This window comes from Mesoplodon bidens (assembly GCF_964165515.1).
Source record: "Mesoplodon bidens genome assembly, chromosome: 8".
NCBI classification, from domain to species: Eukaryota; Metazoa; Chordata; class Mammalia; order Artiodactyla; family Ziphiidae; genus Mesoplodon; species Mesoplodon bidens.
In genome coordinates, this window is record NC_138165.1 from 109,049,611 (window position 1) to 109,063,282 (window position 13,672).

Here is a 13,672-nt window from a genome sequence, read left to right on the forward strand (position 1 = left end):
AACCACTGCACCACCACGGAAGCCGGAAAACCATTCCTTTGAGAACTTCTGAAGTGCCAGGTGCTCAGAGCCTTTGGATCCTTGCATTAACTCTGGGGGAGGTCCCATTAGTAGCCTCCCTTTAAAGAGTTCTAAGTTATTTCAGGTGTTGTATTTCTTCGAGGGTGTTCTAAGCACCTGGCTCAATAGCCTGCATTTCCTTCTATCTCAGGAAGGGCCCAGTGCTCCGCAGGTAGCCCCTGTATGCTGAATCCCCGCTGACCACCCCCATCCTGCGATGGCTGGGGACCCCTGGGTGAATCCCCACCCGCCTCCTTTTGCATAGTGGGTGTGGCCCAGGCCCGAGGGGTGGGTGGGGAAGGAGCAGCCCTACCAGGGGATCCCTCCAGGGAAGGCCTTCTCGAGGCTCCTGACTGTCTGCCCTCTGACCAGCACTCCCCTCCCTAAAATGAAGCTTCTGCTGGGGGGGGGCACTCCCCGCAGGCAGTCAGGCTCTGGGAACTCGCCCCCCCCCCATCATGTTTGCCTGTTTTCCACCAAGGGAGAGGCACCTTTGCTCAGGGGGCAGCCACCCAAGATCAGCTGCAGCTGAGGCTTTCTGTGGCCAGGGGAAGAAATGAATCACCGTCTTCGCCGTGTCTTTCCCTAACCGCTGGAGACTTTGTAGATAAACTTTGAGGGGGTTGGGTGGCCCTGCGGTGTAGCGGTATAAACTGGGGCATCCCAGAGGGGGGCGGGGCCAGCAAGTCAGCTGACCTCTGCCGTTATCTGTAAGATGACCGACCAAGGCACTACTGCTCCCCTCCGGGACTCAGCTTGGATCAGCCGCCTGGGTTGATCAAGTGAACCGTTAGGCAGCATTTCTTAGAGCAGAATGCTGATAAGGGCTGGGGTTTAGAGGTAAAGTTGGTGGCCCCATGTCAAGAACCCTCATCTTCTGGGGGAGGTGGTTATGTAAATGGCAAATGTCAGGTCAGAGCAGGGTGATCGATACCCAGAAGGGGTGTGCACAGGTGTGTGTGGCGGGGATGCCACACACAGACACCTGAGCCCGGACCCCAGTGATGAGAGGAGTTAGCTGATCCTGTAGCCCCAGCAGGAGGCAGTGGTGAGACTGGGTTGGGGGGCGAGTCAGGACTAGGAAGCAGTTTGATGGGTTACAGGGAAGACTCTTGGGATGCAGACGACACACATTTGCTCTAAGCACCGGGGCCGGTGCTTCACAGACGTCATAACATTTGGTTGTCACATCTGCCCTGTGGTTATCACCTTACTGCATAAGTGAGACTGGGTGCAGAGACTCTAGGTCACTTGCCCGAGGTCACACGTGGTTTGCACCATGCTGGCCTTGGAGTCCGGCACCCCGGTGGCTGTATACTGCAGGGGCGAGTGGGGGCTGTCTGGGGCCTGGGGCACCAGTGCAGGAGTGGGCAACTTCCTCTGCAAGTGACACGAGTCTCTGGGGGTCTCAGCGGAATTGTGCCCTAAAAGTCCGATCACAGCAGAAAGGATGGTTGCCCGAGAGTGGGCTGAGCCGGGCCGTGGGGCAGCCAGGCCCGCCTGCTCTGGGAATCCGGTGGAGGATGAAGAGGATGGGGAAATGGAGGGAGGAAGGAGAGTTGGGAGGACATTGGCAGAGGCCAAGGGCACGCAGATGGAGGAGAGGCTCTTGTTTCTGTTTCTTATTAACTGGGAGATAATTAAGCATTTTCATGGGCTGGCCTGGCCGAAGGAGAGGACACGATTGTGATGGATGGTACAGGGTCCGTTTGCCAACTCTGAGCGGGAGACGTGGGTGTGGTTGTGAGGCTCGAGAGTGAGGCTGCTCTGAACGCTGGCCTGAAGTCTTCCTAAGAGGGCCTGGTGCCCTGGCGTTCTCAGGGAAGGCGGTCAGCCCGGAAAGTTGGAATGGGGAGGGTGGGTGGGAGCCCAGGGCTGCAGGATGCTGGCACCTAGCCCTTCCTGCTGTGCGAGCATCTGCAGTGGGCCCGGTGCCTCCACGCTTGAGCTTGCACGAGAGCCTTCTGGAGATGCAGAGGGTTGGGTGGGCGCCACGTGCTGCCGGGCCGTGGACACGTTGTGAGCAGCGTCGGTCGAGTGGGGTGGAGTTTGGACGGACGCACCTTTGTGGGGAGCGCAGGAGCAGGGGTCTCCGAGGCACCAGGGGCTGGGAGGGTCGTGGCTGGTGTAGACAATGAGATGTCTCTTGGCCTTTGCCGGATACAGAAGGATCTGAAGGATTGGGAAGGAGAGGACCCATTAAAATAACCGCTTTGGTGCAGTTCTGGAAGGAGAGGCTGGCCGGCATGGAGGGCTGTGGGCAGAGAACGGCTGTTGGAGGCGAGGATGGTAGGACAGCGCTAGCTCTGGGCGTGGCTGTGGGAGGAGCCTCTGGAAGCCAGTGAAGGACAAGGCCACTGGGGCTGAGGAGGCAGGTGTGTGTGACCTGGTTCTCCCGGCCGCCCCCCTTGGGGTGGAGTGGCTGTGACAGTGACAGGAGAAGAGGGACGCAGGGATGGCACCTGAACCCCAGCTCTGCACGTCACTTGTTGCGGAGCCAACTAGTCATGTCTTAGGTGGTTTATATGACTTGGTAGTTTAGAGGCTTTTCAGGCTGCCCTAGATACACCCACAGTGGCGCCCAGAGCCGGCAGGTTAGGCGTCATGCACCTCCTTTTCCAAATTTGGAAAGTCTTGTGCTGGTTCACTGCCAGGCAGATGACAGCAGTGCTGGCAACACTCCTTGGGGGACAGCGGTGACGCTGGAGGGGAGGCAGTGAAGAGCTTGAGTCCTGCGGATTGTTTGGCCGTGGCTGATTTATGTATCATTCCCCCCTCAGTCCATCTTTTTTCATGGAAGGTCCTGGGGTTGGTGGTGATTTTTTTTTTTTTTTTTTTTTGCGGTACGCGGGCCTCTCACTGTTGTGGCCTCTCCCGTTGCGGAGCACAGGCTCCGGACGCGCAGGCTCAGCGGCCATGGCTCACGGGCCCAGCCGCTCCGCGGCATGTGGGATCTTCCCGGACCGGGGCACGAACCCGTGTCCCCTGCATCGGCAGGCGGACTCCCAACTACTGCGCCACCAGGGAAGTCCTGGTGGTGATCTTTGAAAGGAGGCAAGCGTAGGACAACATCATAACGAGGTGAAGAAGCTCAGAGCTGCCCTAGTTGTCTGGGCTAGAGACCCAGCCTTGCCTTTCCCCTGCGCCCCCCTGCCCTCCCACCTTCCTGCTCCAGGAACCCCTCACCCCTCGCCCCTACTCCTTGGGCACTCGGTGCTGATGACCAGTGTGTGGCAAGCAGATGAGGAGAAGACATAGATGTTCTATTCCATCTTATTGTGTCAGAACTCATCCCGGCGACCCACTTGTCTTCTGTCCCCAGAGCTCTAATGCAAGTTGTAACTACCAAGGGGCTGGCCGCTGCCATCAGCCGCCGTGGAGCGTTTATCCTCCGAGCCTGGGGACCACGGAGCTGGTGACACATTGGCTAACGAAGGCAGGAGGCTGGTCACATGTCTCCCACTGCGGATTTGGGGCAGAGGGGGGATTTGGGCTTCGGACAGGCATCTTCACATGCTGTTTTCAGCACTTAGAGAAAAATATATCAAACCTTCAAGTCCCCTGGGCACAGATGAAAGATTTCCAGGTATCTCTGCAGCCAGATCCCACACAGGATGCAGTCGTGATAACTCTTGTTCAAACAGGTTTTTCTTGATGGTGAGCTATGTTAACAGTGCGGATAATAATTCCCACGGCATTATTTGTGTCCTCGAGTTTTAGTTCCACAGAAGTTCTGGATTTTACGAATCTCTGGGTTCGTGGATCTAAAGACCAGCCTGGTAAACGTCCAGCTGTTGTCACACACACTTAGGTGGCTGCTCTTTGACAGCTCCTGGTATTTTGTTTTTACTCCAGAGGCTATTATTAGGAGGGTCCGTATCAGACTCTTCCCTGTGTTTTTTTTTTTTTTATAGTCCAGGTCTTTTATTTTCTTTACACCCATCATGCCATGAATTCATAGGGAATGGGCTCCAACAGTTCAGGCTCCTTTCCATTGGGTCTCACGAAGTGTGCTTCTCTGGGTGGAGCAGGCTGGCGCTTCAGTTGAACCCAAGGACCTTTCTCTTTGGCTTCCTTCTTTTCCTGATCATTTTCCTTCACCCGTTTCAGGAAGCTGTCTCGGCTCTTAGAGTGTTTAATATGCTCGATATGCACATTAATCCTCTTGGCAAGAATCTTGCCCTTGTTTGTTTACAGTGATGCCAACAGCATGCTGGGTAATACTGTAGACTCTCCCAGTTTTGCCACGGTAACATTTGTGGGGCATTCCTTTCTGAACAGTGCCCGTTCCCTTGATAGCTACAACATCACCTTTCTTGTAGATTCGCATGTATGTGGCCAAAGGAACAAATCCATGTTTTCTAAAAGGCCTAGAGAACATGTAGCCGGTGCCCCTCCTCTTTCCCTTTGTGTTGGTCATTTTGGCGAATTACTGGAAGATGGCAGTTCCAATGGCAGTTCCGGCCGAAAGGCTCTTCCCTGGGTTTTGATTGTCGACGATCGGGCAGATGTTATTGTTAGGGGAATCCCTTCTGGTGGATCCTGCAGAGGAAAACGTTACCAGATCAGCCCGGCCCCTCGGCCCCTCATGCACTCGAAGGCTGGGAGGATTAGGTAATCTGTAGGAGTTTCTTGGGTTTTCTCCACACAAATTCCAGAGCTTCTTTGCAGCTGTTCAGGGGACAGGTGCAAAGTTGTGTGTTGCCCTTGATTAAATCCTTCTGACTCATCAGCTGAACTGCCACAGAGAACTGGAGGCCGGAAAAGGGGAGCATCCTTGCGGGGAGCCCCGGCTGCAGCGCAGCGTCTGGCATCGCAAGGGTGACCGTAGGGTGGGAGCTGCTCTGGTTGTCACCCCATGGGGTGTCGGCATTTGTTTCCATAAAGTGACAGGGAGCAGGCTTGGCTTTCATTCTATCAGCATCTTAAGTCACTTTTGCCTGACACTTAGCAAGGAAGACCACGAAGATGTTTCTGACACATTCCTGTATTTGGGAGTGAGAATCTATTCGTAACTGACAGGGGGCATACTTTTGAAATCAAGACTGCTCCTCACTGGGCTGCTGAAGTGTCTCTGAGGTTTCCTAGGGGCTCCTGATCCAGCTGTGTGGAGGCCCCTCTCCTCTGCCCCCCCACCTTTGGCCTCGGGCAGGTGGCTTCCCGTGGAGTCAGCTGCTGTATCTGTGAAATGGGTCAAATGAAAATCTCTTCCAGCTCTAGCTTGCTGTAATTTAAACAGCGGTTCCCATTTGCAAAGGATGGAGTGATGTCACCCTGAGCTAGTGCAGGAGCGGACCGTGTGACAGAGTACCTCCAGCCCTTGGTCTGTGGCCCGTCAGGCCTGCGCACAAGTCCCTGCAGGGGCTCGTGGCGGGAGCTGAGATCCCACGTGCCCTCAGGTACTCTGTCCACACCTGGGCAGTGCTGGAAGGCACTCCTGGGTCCAAGCCTACAAGCATCTTGCTTAGGACATTTTCTGATTAAAAATAATACAACATTGCTTTGGATTTTAAATAATTAAGGTAGGCAAAACTTCACTTTTTTCCTTTCCAGCGTTTTAATCACATCCATGATACTTATTCATTTAAACTAATTGTAACTGATGACGTGTCTGTCACAGAGTGAGGACCAGTCATGGCCTCCTGTAACTCCTGCTATTCTTCGGATTTTGGGAAGGGCTACAGGAAATCATTGCTTCTCTTTTTTTAGAGAGAGTGTCTGGAGCTTTCCATGACTACAAACAGAGGCAGGCAGGACTGGCTGAATTAATAAAATGGTAAAATGAAAAGCTGGGAAGACGAGAACCCCTAGTCCCCTTTTCACGTGGGTGTGTCTCGCCTGTGCCTTTGGACCCGCCCGAGGCATTTTGCCTTCAGGAGACATTTGCCAGTATCTGCCGACGGGGGGAGGGGTGCTCCTAGCATCTAGTGGGCAGAGGCCAGCGATGCTGCTAACTGAACACCCTATGATGCACAGACGGCGCCCCACCAAGAATGGCCCAGCCCAGAAGGCCCAGAGTGCTGCGGTGGACACACCCTGCTCTGGATGAAGGCCAGATACAGCTTCCCTTTCGGAAACCTATTTTTTTGAGTGTTTCAGGTAGAAATAATAATCTTCTGCCTTCCTCTTCCCCGCCTTCCTCTTATCACATGTAACACTTTCTTCTGGTTGGTGGTTATTTGTGACACTTGTCAACCCCCGCTGTCAGAAGTCCACCGACTGTCAGGGTGTTTGTTCCTGATTCACCTTCAACGTGAAGTCGTCTGCAAGTCAAGTGTGAGTGCCCACGCTGCTGCCCTGCGCAGGTGTGGTGCCGAGCGCCAGCATCTTGTATCGATCACCTGTCACCTGGAATCCGCAGGAGGGCCCCCCACAGAAACCTTTGCTGGCAGGATACTGAGCTGGACTTGAGCTACCGCCTAGGGTGCTTGCGTGGGTCTCCGGCCCCTCCTCTGCCCCGGCCCACCTGTAGGGGCACCCAGCTGTCTGGCTTCCACTGGGACAAAACCGCCTGATTCTCAGATCTGAGGATGCCTTCGGACGGGCAATGGATTGAGAAAACCCTTTCTTCTAAGGTCACACCAAGTTCAGTTGTGATCAGTAGTCACTGACCTGGTTTCCCCACTCTCAAGCCTGGAGTGTGGCTGTCTTGCCTGTTGAGGCTGCACCTTGGGGCTTCCTGTTAAAACCGAAGTGTGTGGAGCACAGGCGCTGCCTTGTGATGTCTGTGCATTCGTATACATCACGCGGTCCTGTTGTTAGGCTGGCAGTGACTGCATTGCTGTCGGTCCTTGAGGAAGAATGCCGGTAAGATGTAGGTGCTCAGAGGCCCCCTGTGGTCTTTCTTCTGCTGAATGCCCTTGCCCCAGGGACTGAGCACGTGCCTTGTGCTTCTGTGACTCAAGGGCCTCTCACTTGAGTTCCACTTGAACCTGCAGTTTATAAAATGAGGGAAAATGGGGCCCCTAATGAGTTCAGCCCAGGCAGGGTAATTGCAGAAGCTGAGCATCACAGTAGATCTTAGATCAGAAACCCTTCCTCCTGCAAGGATCTGACTCGAGTCTTCTGCCAAAAGGTAAAACATGAAATTGTTAGGAAAACATACATGTCTTTCTTTGCTTCCTATTTGTATCTGTCAGTCAACCTGCTGCCAGAAAAGAGGCTGTCACGTGTCCTGTAACAGGGGGAGGGATCCTTTGATGGCTCCTGGGGTGGGCGTGCAGAGGCCAGGGCACGGTCAGCGGGTTGCAGGTTTGTGTTGCCCACAGATGTGGTTCTGCCAGGATACTGTAAATGTGATGACCGGCTGGCAAGTTCTGCTGGTTGGAAAGTCAGCTTGCGGAACAGATGGCTCTGCTGACTACCAGGGGTTTCCTTTAAACAAGGCTGATCAGCTCTAGGAAAGCTTGCAAAGTAGTATTTTTACGCAGGATGTTTAATTTATGGGCAGCTAGAAATGGCCCGGGACAGGGAAGTCGTGGGAGGGTGGCCAAAGGATCTCATAAACTTGGGACTGAGGGAGGGAAGCCAGCTGCCGAGGTGATGAATGGGGGCGTAGGTAGGGCTGGCCCCCTCTCCTGGACCCCCCATGTGGTCCTTCCCTTTCTGACATTGGCATCTCTGCAGTGCCAAGGCTTTGCCTGCTTGCCTGCCGGCTGCTCGGTTTTGATGTGGCAGTGAGATCGACTACAGTCTTCCGTTCTTTTTTTTTTTTTTTAAAGCTAAAATGGTGATACAGATATACTCCATGGCATGGAAGAATTCAAGAAGTAATGGTCTAGCAGGGCTGCTTTAAAAAGCAACAGGAAGATAAAGCGGTCATACCCACCTGAACACATATAGTATGATTATTTTTATTTTTCAAAGGCAGGTCTGGCTGTGAGAAAGGATTTCTATTTTGGAGGGGCAGGTTCTGTCTGAGCCTCTCTCTGTCTTCTTTGCATCGGAAGAGCCCATGTATCCAGGGCAGTAGGGAGAGGCCATTCTCCCAGGTTTTTCAGTGCAGATGATCAGGCCTCACACAGAATCGTTACAATTGGTATGGAAAATGGGTGCTACTTGTGAGGCAGAAAGCACTGGAAGATAGTGAGCAACACCGGCTATAGCAGAAAGAGGTCTCCTCGTTCAGTGTCATCTAAGATTCCAAGTTCTCTAAGGTGGATAGAATGGAATCGTCTACTCTGCAGCCTGCATCCTCGGGCGGCAAAGTGCAAAACCCGGGCTGGATTCCAGACAGCCGCGGAGTGATTGGAAGGACCCTAACAGTTCAATATTTGAGTTCTAAAGAAATGCTGTTTCCCCGCCTTGGGCTCTGTGAATGCCCACGATAACAAGATCTATTTTATATCTTATGGGGCAGCTGATTTCATATTAAAATTCATCTCAGTGTTTGGAAGTTGCCATGGTCTCAACTACTAGTGAGAATGGATGCCAGGCTAAGTTATAGGGCCTTGGATTCTGGTCCTAACAGAGATCCTGGCCTCTCTGCATTGCTGATCTGCTTATAGACCTGGTGGACCTTCAAGTCTCTACAGCTGTAAAATTGGAGGCTTTTTACTGTCTCTTTGGGTGCTCGTCCGTCAGACCATGCTGGGCACTGCCCTGTACCACCCTTTCATCCTCCTGTCTTTGTATGTTACATCACTTGGCCTTGAGAACTGCAGCGTCTTTCACAGGTTTGTGAATTCTCAGAGGACAGAGAGACTCTGCCTTCTCACTGCTGAGTGCCACAGTAGATGCTCAATGTATATATTTGATGAATAAATGAACAAATGGAAAAATGAATAAGTGAAAACTTGCTGAGATGTTGAGATATCATTTGTGTTCAATTAGTGTCAAATGCAGTAATAGTCACACATTTGTTTCTCTCTCGGATGTCCACAAAGCAGAACGCTGACAAAAGAAATGACGTTGAAGCATGGAAATGGGCACAGGCAGTGTGACCCCAGGTTTAGCTCTCAGCCATGAGCTGTATATAGCTTTGGGGAAAGCACACACCCTCTCTGAGCCTTCACATTCCCCTAACCTATGGGTTCTAGAAACCTCATTCTGATAGATGATTACTGCCTGGCTCTAGCTCTAGAATTTGGTGATCTGTGTGTCTTATCAAAGGGGGCTTTTTATTGAAACTCAAAAGGTAAGACTGATCTGTCCTGGGGTCCCCATCTTTGCAGTGAGGACATGTGAGAGACACATTCCTGAATCCTTTAGTGCCAAGGGCAGGTGGATGGAGCTTGTGAGCCTGTGACAGTGGCAATTTTGTGTCCAGGTAGAGCCACTGAGGGTGGTCAAATGTGTTTTAAAGTACTTAAAAAAAAAATAATCCTGGGCTTCCCTGGTGGCGCAGTGGTTGAGAGTCTGCTTGCTGGTGCAGGGGACGTGGATTCGTGCCCCAGTCCGGGAAGATCCCACATGCCGCGGAGCGGCTGGGCCCGTGAGCCATGGCTGCTGAGCCTGTGTGTCCGGAGCCTGTGCTCCACAACGGGAAAGGCCACAACAGTGAGAGGCCTGCGTACCGCAAAAAAATAAAAATAAAAAAACATAATAAAATAAATAATCCTTATTTTTTAGAGTAGTTTTTAGTTCATAGCAATACTGAAAAGAAGGTACAGAGAATTCCCACATCCTCCCCCCCCGCCCCACCCGCCAGTACATGCAGAGCATCCCGGACCATCAACATACCCCGCCAGAGTGGTACATTTGTTACAACTGATGAACCTACACTGACACGTCATCCTCACCCGAAGTCCATCGTTTGCATTAGGGTTCACTTTTAGTGCTGCACATTCTATAGGTTTGGACAAATGTGTAGTGACACGTATCCATCATTATTATATCATACAGGGCATTTGCACTGCCCTAAAAATCCTCTATGCCACAAAGCATCTTTTTAAAAATAAACTCAACCAACTTTAGGTTTATTTCATCAAATCCAAATACTTCATTTCACTCTGAGGTAAAATCCAGATTTCCTAGGTTATAACCTCCTTTGTAAGAGACCTCGAGATTCATCTTCTATCCTTTTCAGTGCCATAAACACAGTAGTTGCCCCATAATTACTTGTTAAGAGATTAAAGAAGGGAAATCAGCACTTGCGAACAGCTGTCTAATCCCAGAGTCACACCTGGCCTGGCCTCGAGCACTTTTCTTAGCAACAGCCTCTCAGTCTTTGGCATTTCCAGGCCTAGAGAAGGCTGTGTAAAAGCATCCGGTTTGATGAGTGGACGTTGTCTTTACCACATTTTCCTTCTGAAGCTTTTAAACAGAGAGATCTATGTTCAGGACAGCATGAAGAACTAATGTGTTGATCAAGTACGTGTGAATATAGTGCTGCGTCAGATAACATGAAGAACCAGTATCTACAGTGCCAAGGTGTAGCTGGTGGGAAAATGATGGGAGAAAAATCAACACTAAATATTAATGGTAAAGGGACTTCCCTGGTGGTCCAGCGGCCAAGACTCTGCACTCCCAGTGCAGGGGGCCCAGCTTCAATTCCTGGTTGGGGAACTAGATCCCACATGCGCATCTAAAAGATCCTGCATGCTGCAACTAAGACCCAGTGCAGCCAAAATAAATAAATCAATATTTAAAAACAAAAACAACCTGTTGATTAAAAAAAATACTAATGGTAAATATTTAGCACTTACACAGAATGCCTGCACATAGTCTCAGCTAATTCATTCCTCACAAGAATGCTCAGAGTTTAGGTACTGGGTTTTTGTTTATGTATTTCTTTTCCATCCCCACTTGACAGGTGTAAAAACTGAGCCCTCTAGGAAGGAAATGGACAAGCAGGGCTGGGACAGGCAGCCTTCTTTCTTCTGCTCTTAGCCACTGTATTCTCTGGCCTGTTATCCAAGACAGCAAATGCCTGCCTGTCAGGAGTTTTTCCCCACCCGTTGGAAAAAGACTCCAAAATATTATTCTAGGAGTGAAACTGCGCGGTCCTTCACTTGGAGGGCACGGGTGTGAACCGCACCCCCATCGCCGGATGCTGCCTTCCTGGGCCCTTCTTTTTTCTCTCCTTCCTGGGGGTGCACTTGCTCCTCTGTAGTTAGGGCAACAAGTACCTAAGATACCTTGCTTTTGAAAACAAGCCTTTTGAGTCGCTCCTTAAAAGCTCCTTGATTAGGAGAGCTTTTTCCTATAAACCCTCAGCAGGTGAGAGATGCTCCATATTCTGTTTGCTTTTGCAAGCCAAGCCCCGGAGTGTCGGTTCAGGCAGGCGCAAGGCCCCCCCGCTCCTCCCCCACTACGCCCCGCCAATCCCCCGGAGGCTCCGGTCCGCGCGGCGGCGGCGATCCATCCCGGCGCTTAGGTCTGGCCGCCGAGCCGCGCGCCCGCCGCCACCGCCGCCGCGCTCCCGGGACTCGGCAGCCGGGCTGGGCGCGCGGCCCGCGGTCCCTGCCCGTCTGCCCCTGCCCGCCCCGCCCCGCTCCGGCGCGCATTTCCATTTTAAACCGCCGCCCGCCAGACCCTCGCCCGTGGCCGGCGCAGCTGCCCGCGTGTCCCGAACCCACGGAGTGGCAGAGGCTGCGGAGCCGCCGAACTGTGCAGAAAAGGCCCGAGGATGAGAGCGGGCCCCGCGCCGTAGACAATGAAGCCGCGGGCGCCGCCGCCCGCCCCGGGCCTTGCGCGCCGCGACCGCACCTGCCGGCGACACAGTCCCCACGCCTGACCACCCGCCCGCCCGGCCCCGCCGGCCCATGGCTCGGCGCCCCGGTCCCGGACCCCCGCACTCGGGCCGCGCGGTGCACGGGCCGGCGGGCGCCAGGGGCGCCGTTCCCGCAGCTTGAGCGCGGCCCTCGCGGCGAGCGGGGGGCGTGGACCCTGTCCGGGCGCGCCCGCCCTCCCCGCCACCGCGCGCGGCGACCGCCCCGACCGTGCGGCCCGGCCCGCGGCGCGCTGGATGCGGCGGAGCCCCGGCGGGCGGCGCGGCGGCCGCGGTCCCGGGAGACATGTACCTGCTGGACGACAGCGGCGAACCCGCGTCTCCGCCCGCGGACGCGATGCCGCGCGGGACGCCCCCCAAGAAGACCGTCTACCGCATCTCCGTGACCATGGTCAGGAAGGAGCAGCTAGGCGCGCCGGGCCCCGGCGGCCCCGACCCGCGCCCGGCCCGGAGGCCCCGGCCCGCGCGCTCCCCGGACGCGCCCGGGCGGCTAGTGGAGGAGGCGGAGGAGGTGGCGTGCGCTGAGGACCCCGAGGGCCGCCGGCCTCGCGCCTGGGACTTCCGCACCTTCCGCACCCGCAGCACTGGGCAGCTGGAGCTCGGGCGGCTCCGGCCGTGCGCACGCGGCCCGGAGCCCACGGCCCTCGCCGGCAGCCCCCCGGCAGTGGAGGAGGGGACCGGCTCGCCCGCTCCCGGCAGTCCCGACGTGGAGGGGGCTCGAGCCGCGCCCTTGCGGCGCAGCCTCAGCTTCAGGCACTGGAGCGGGCCCGAGGCGCCGCGGGGCCGGGCCCTGGGCCGCGGGAGGCGCCACAGCAGCTCCGGGAGCCTGGCCTGGGCTCCGGGCGGCGAGGCCGTGGCCGACCCCGGGGCCGCCCTGGAGCCCGCGGCCTCCGGGCAGCCCGCCTCGGAGAAGCGCAACACCCTGGACGTGGGCGAGGTGCTCAGCAAGAACGACGCGCTCTCGGACCTGGAGCGCTGGGAGCGCAGCAAGAGCAAGAACCGCACGCTGGACAACAGCGACCTGCAGCGGCTGGAGCGCGCGCGGGCGGCCGCCGCGGGCTCCGGCGCGGCGTTGGAGCACCGGCTGCTGCGCTTCTTCAGTGGCATCTTCGCGCGCAGGGACGGCGCGACCGGCGGCGGTCCCTCCCCGCGGAGCGGCGCCTCGCGGCCGCGCGGCTACTTCAGCAGCCTGCGGCGGGCCCCGGCCGACGCGCACTCGTCCAGCGCCGAGAGCATCGACGGGTCCCCGCGCAGAGGTGGGCAGCGCGGCCGGGCAGGGGAGGGCAGTGGTGGGAACCGGCCGGGGGCCCCGCAGCGGCCTGCCTGGCAGAACACGCCGGGACTTGGGAACGGCTAAAGGACCTGCCCTCCCAGGTCAGCAGCCGGCGAGTGGCCGTGCTGGAATTGAACTCCGGTACTGCGGTTTTTCCCCCGTCATACCGCAGCTCTGGAAGTTCTGGACTGCCCCTGCTCCCAGCTGCGTGTGCTGGTGCCTTTCAGGGTCTGTCACTTTAGCCACTGTGAGCCCGTCTAGGGAGACATCACCTTGCCAAGCGGTGCCTTTCTCCCGCAGATGCTGGCGCAGCCAGTTCTCCATAAGCGGGCCCGTGAGCTCGTGCTGCACCGCGCGCTTGCCGGCTGGGATACCTGTGGGATGCAGCAGGGAGCTGGGGCTTGGTCCCGGAAGCTGCCACGCAGGTGGTGCTGCGTGGCCAGGAGAGGCGGTGTTCATCTTGGTTAATTTCTACTTCCGCCCCCAAGCCTGGTCTCCCTGTAGGCACTACCATCTGTGAGTGCTGCGATGTGGCCTCGCTGCTTTGGCAGCTCTCACCCTTTGGTAGAGAGGGTTCACTCCAGTGGTCAGAGCTGGGTCTGTGCCCACAGCCTCCCTGCCAAGTGGCATCCTATGGTGAGAGCTCGTCTGGGCCAGGACTTGTTTCC

The 13,672-nt window shown here is 55.6% G+C and overlaps 1 protein-coding gene and 1 pseudogene across 7 annotated transcripts in view; one reads left to right on the plus strand and one right to left on the minus strand.

Annotated features, from left to right (window-relative positions):
* AGAP1 (ArfGAP with GTPase domain, ankyrin repeat and PH domain 1) overlaps positions 1–13,672 on the plus strand; it is a 566,346-nt gene that overhangs the window by 147,155 nt on the left and 405,519 nt on the right. The gene's annotated exons all lie outside the window — the stretch shown is intronic.
* Positions 3,964–4,499, minus strand: LOC308621705 (large ribosomal subunit protein eL21-like; annotated as a pseudogene). Its single transcript has one exon. The product of its transcript is annotated as a large ribosomal subunit protein eL21-like (transcript).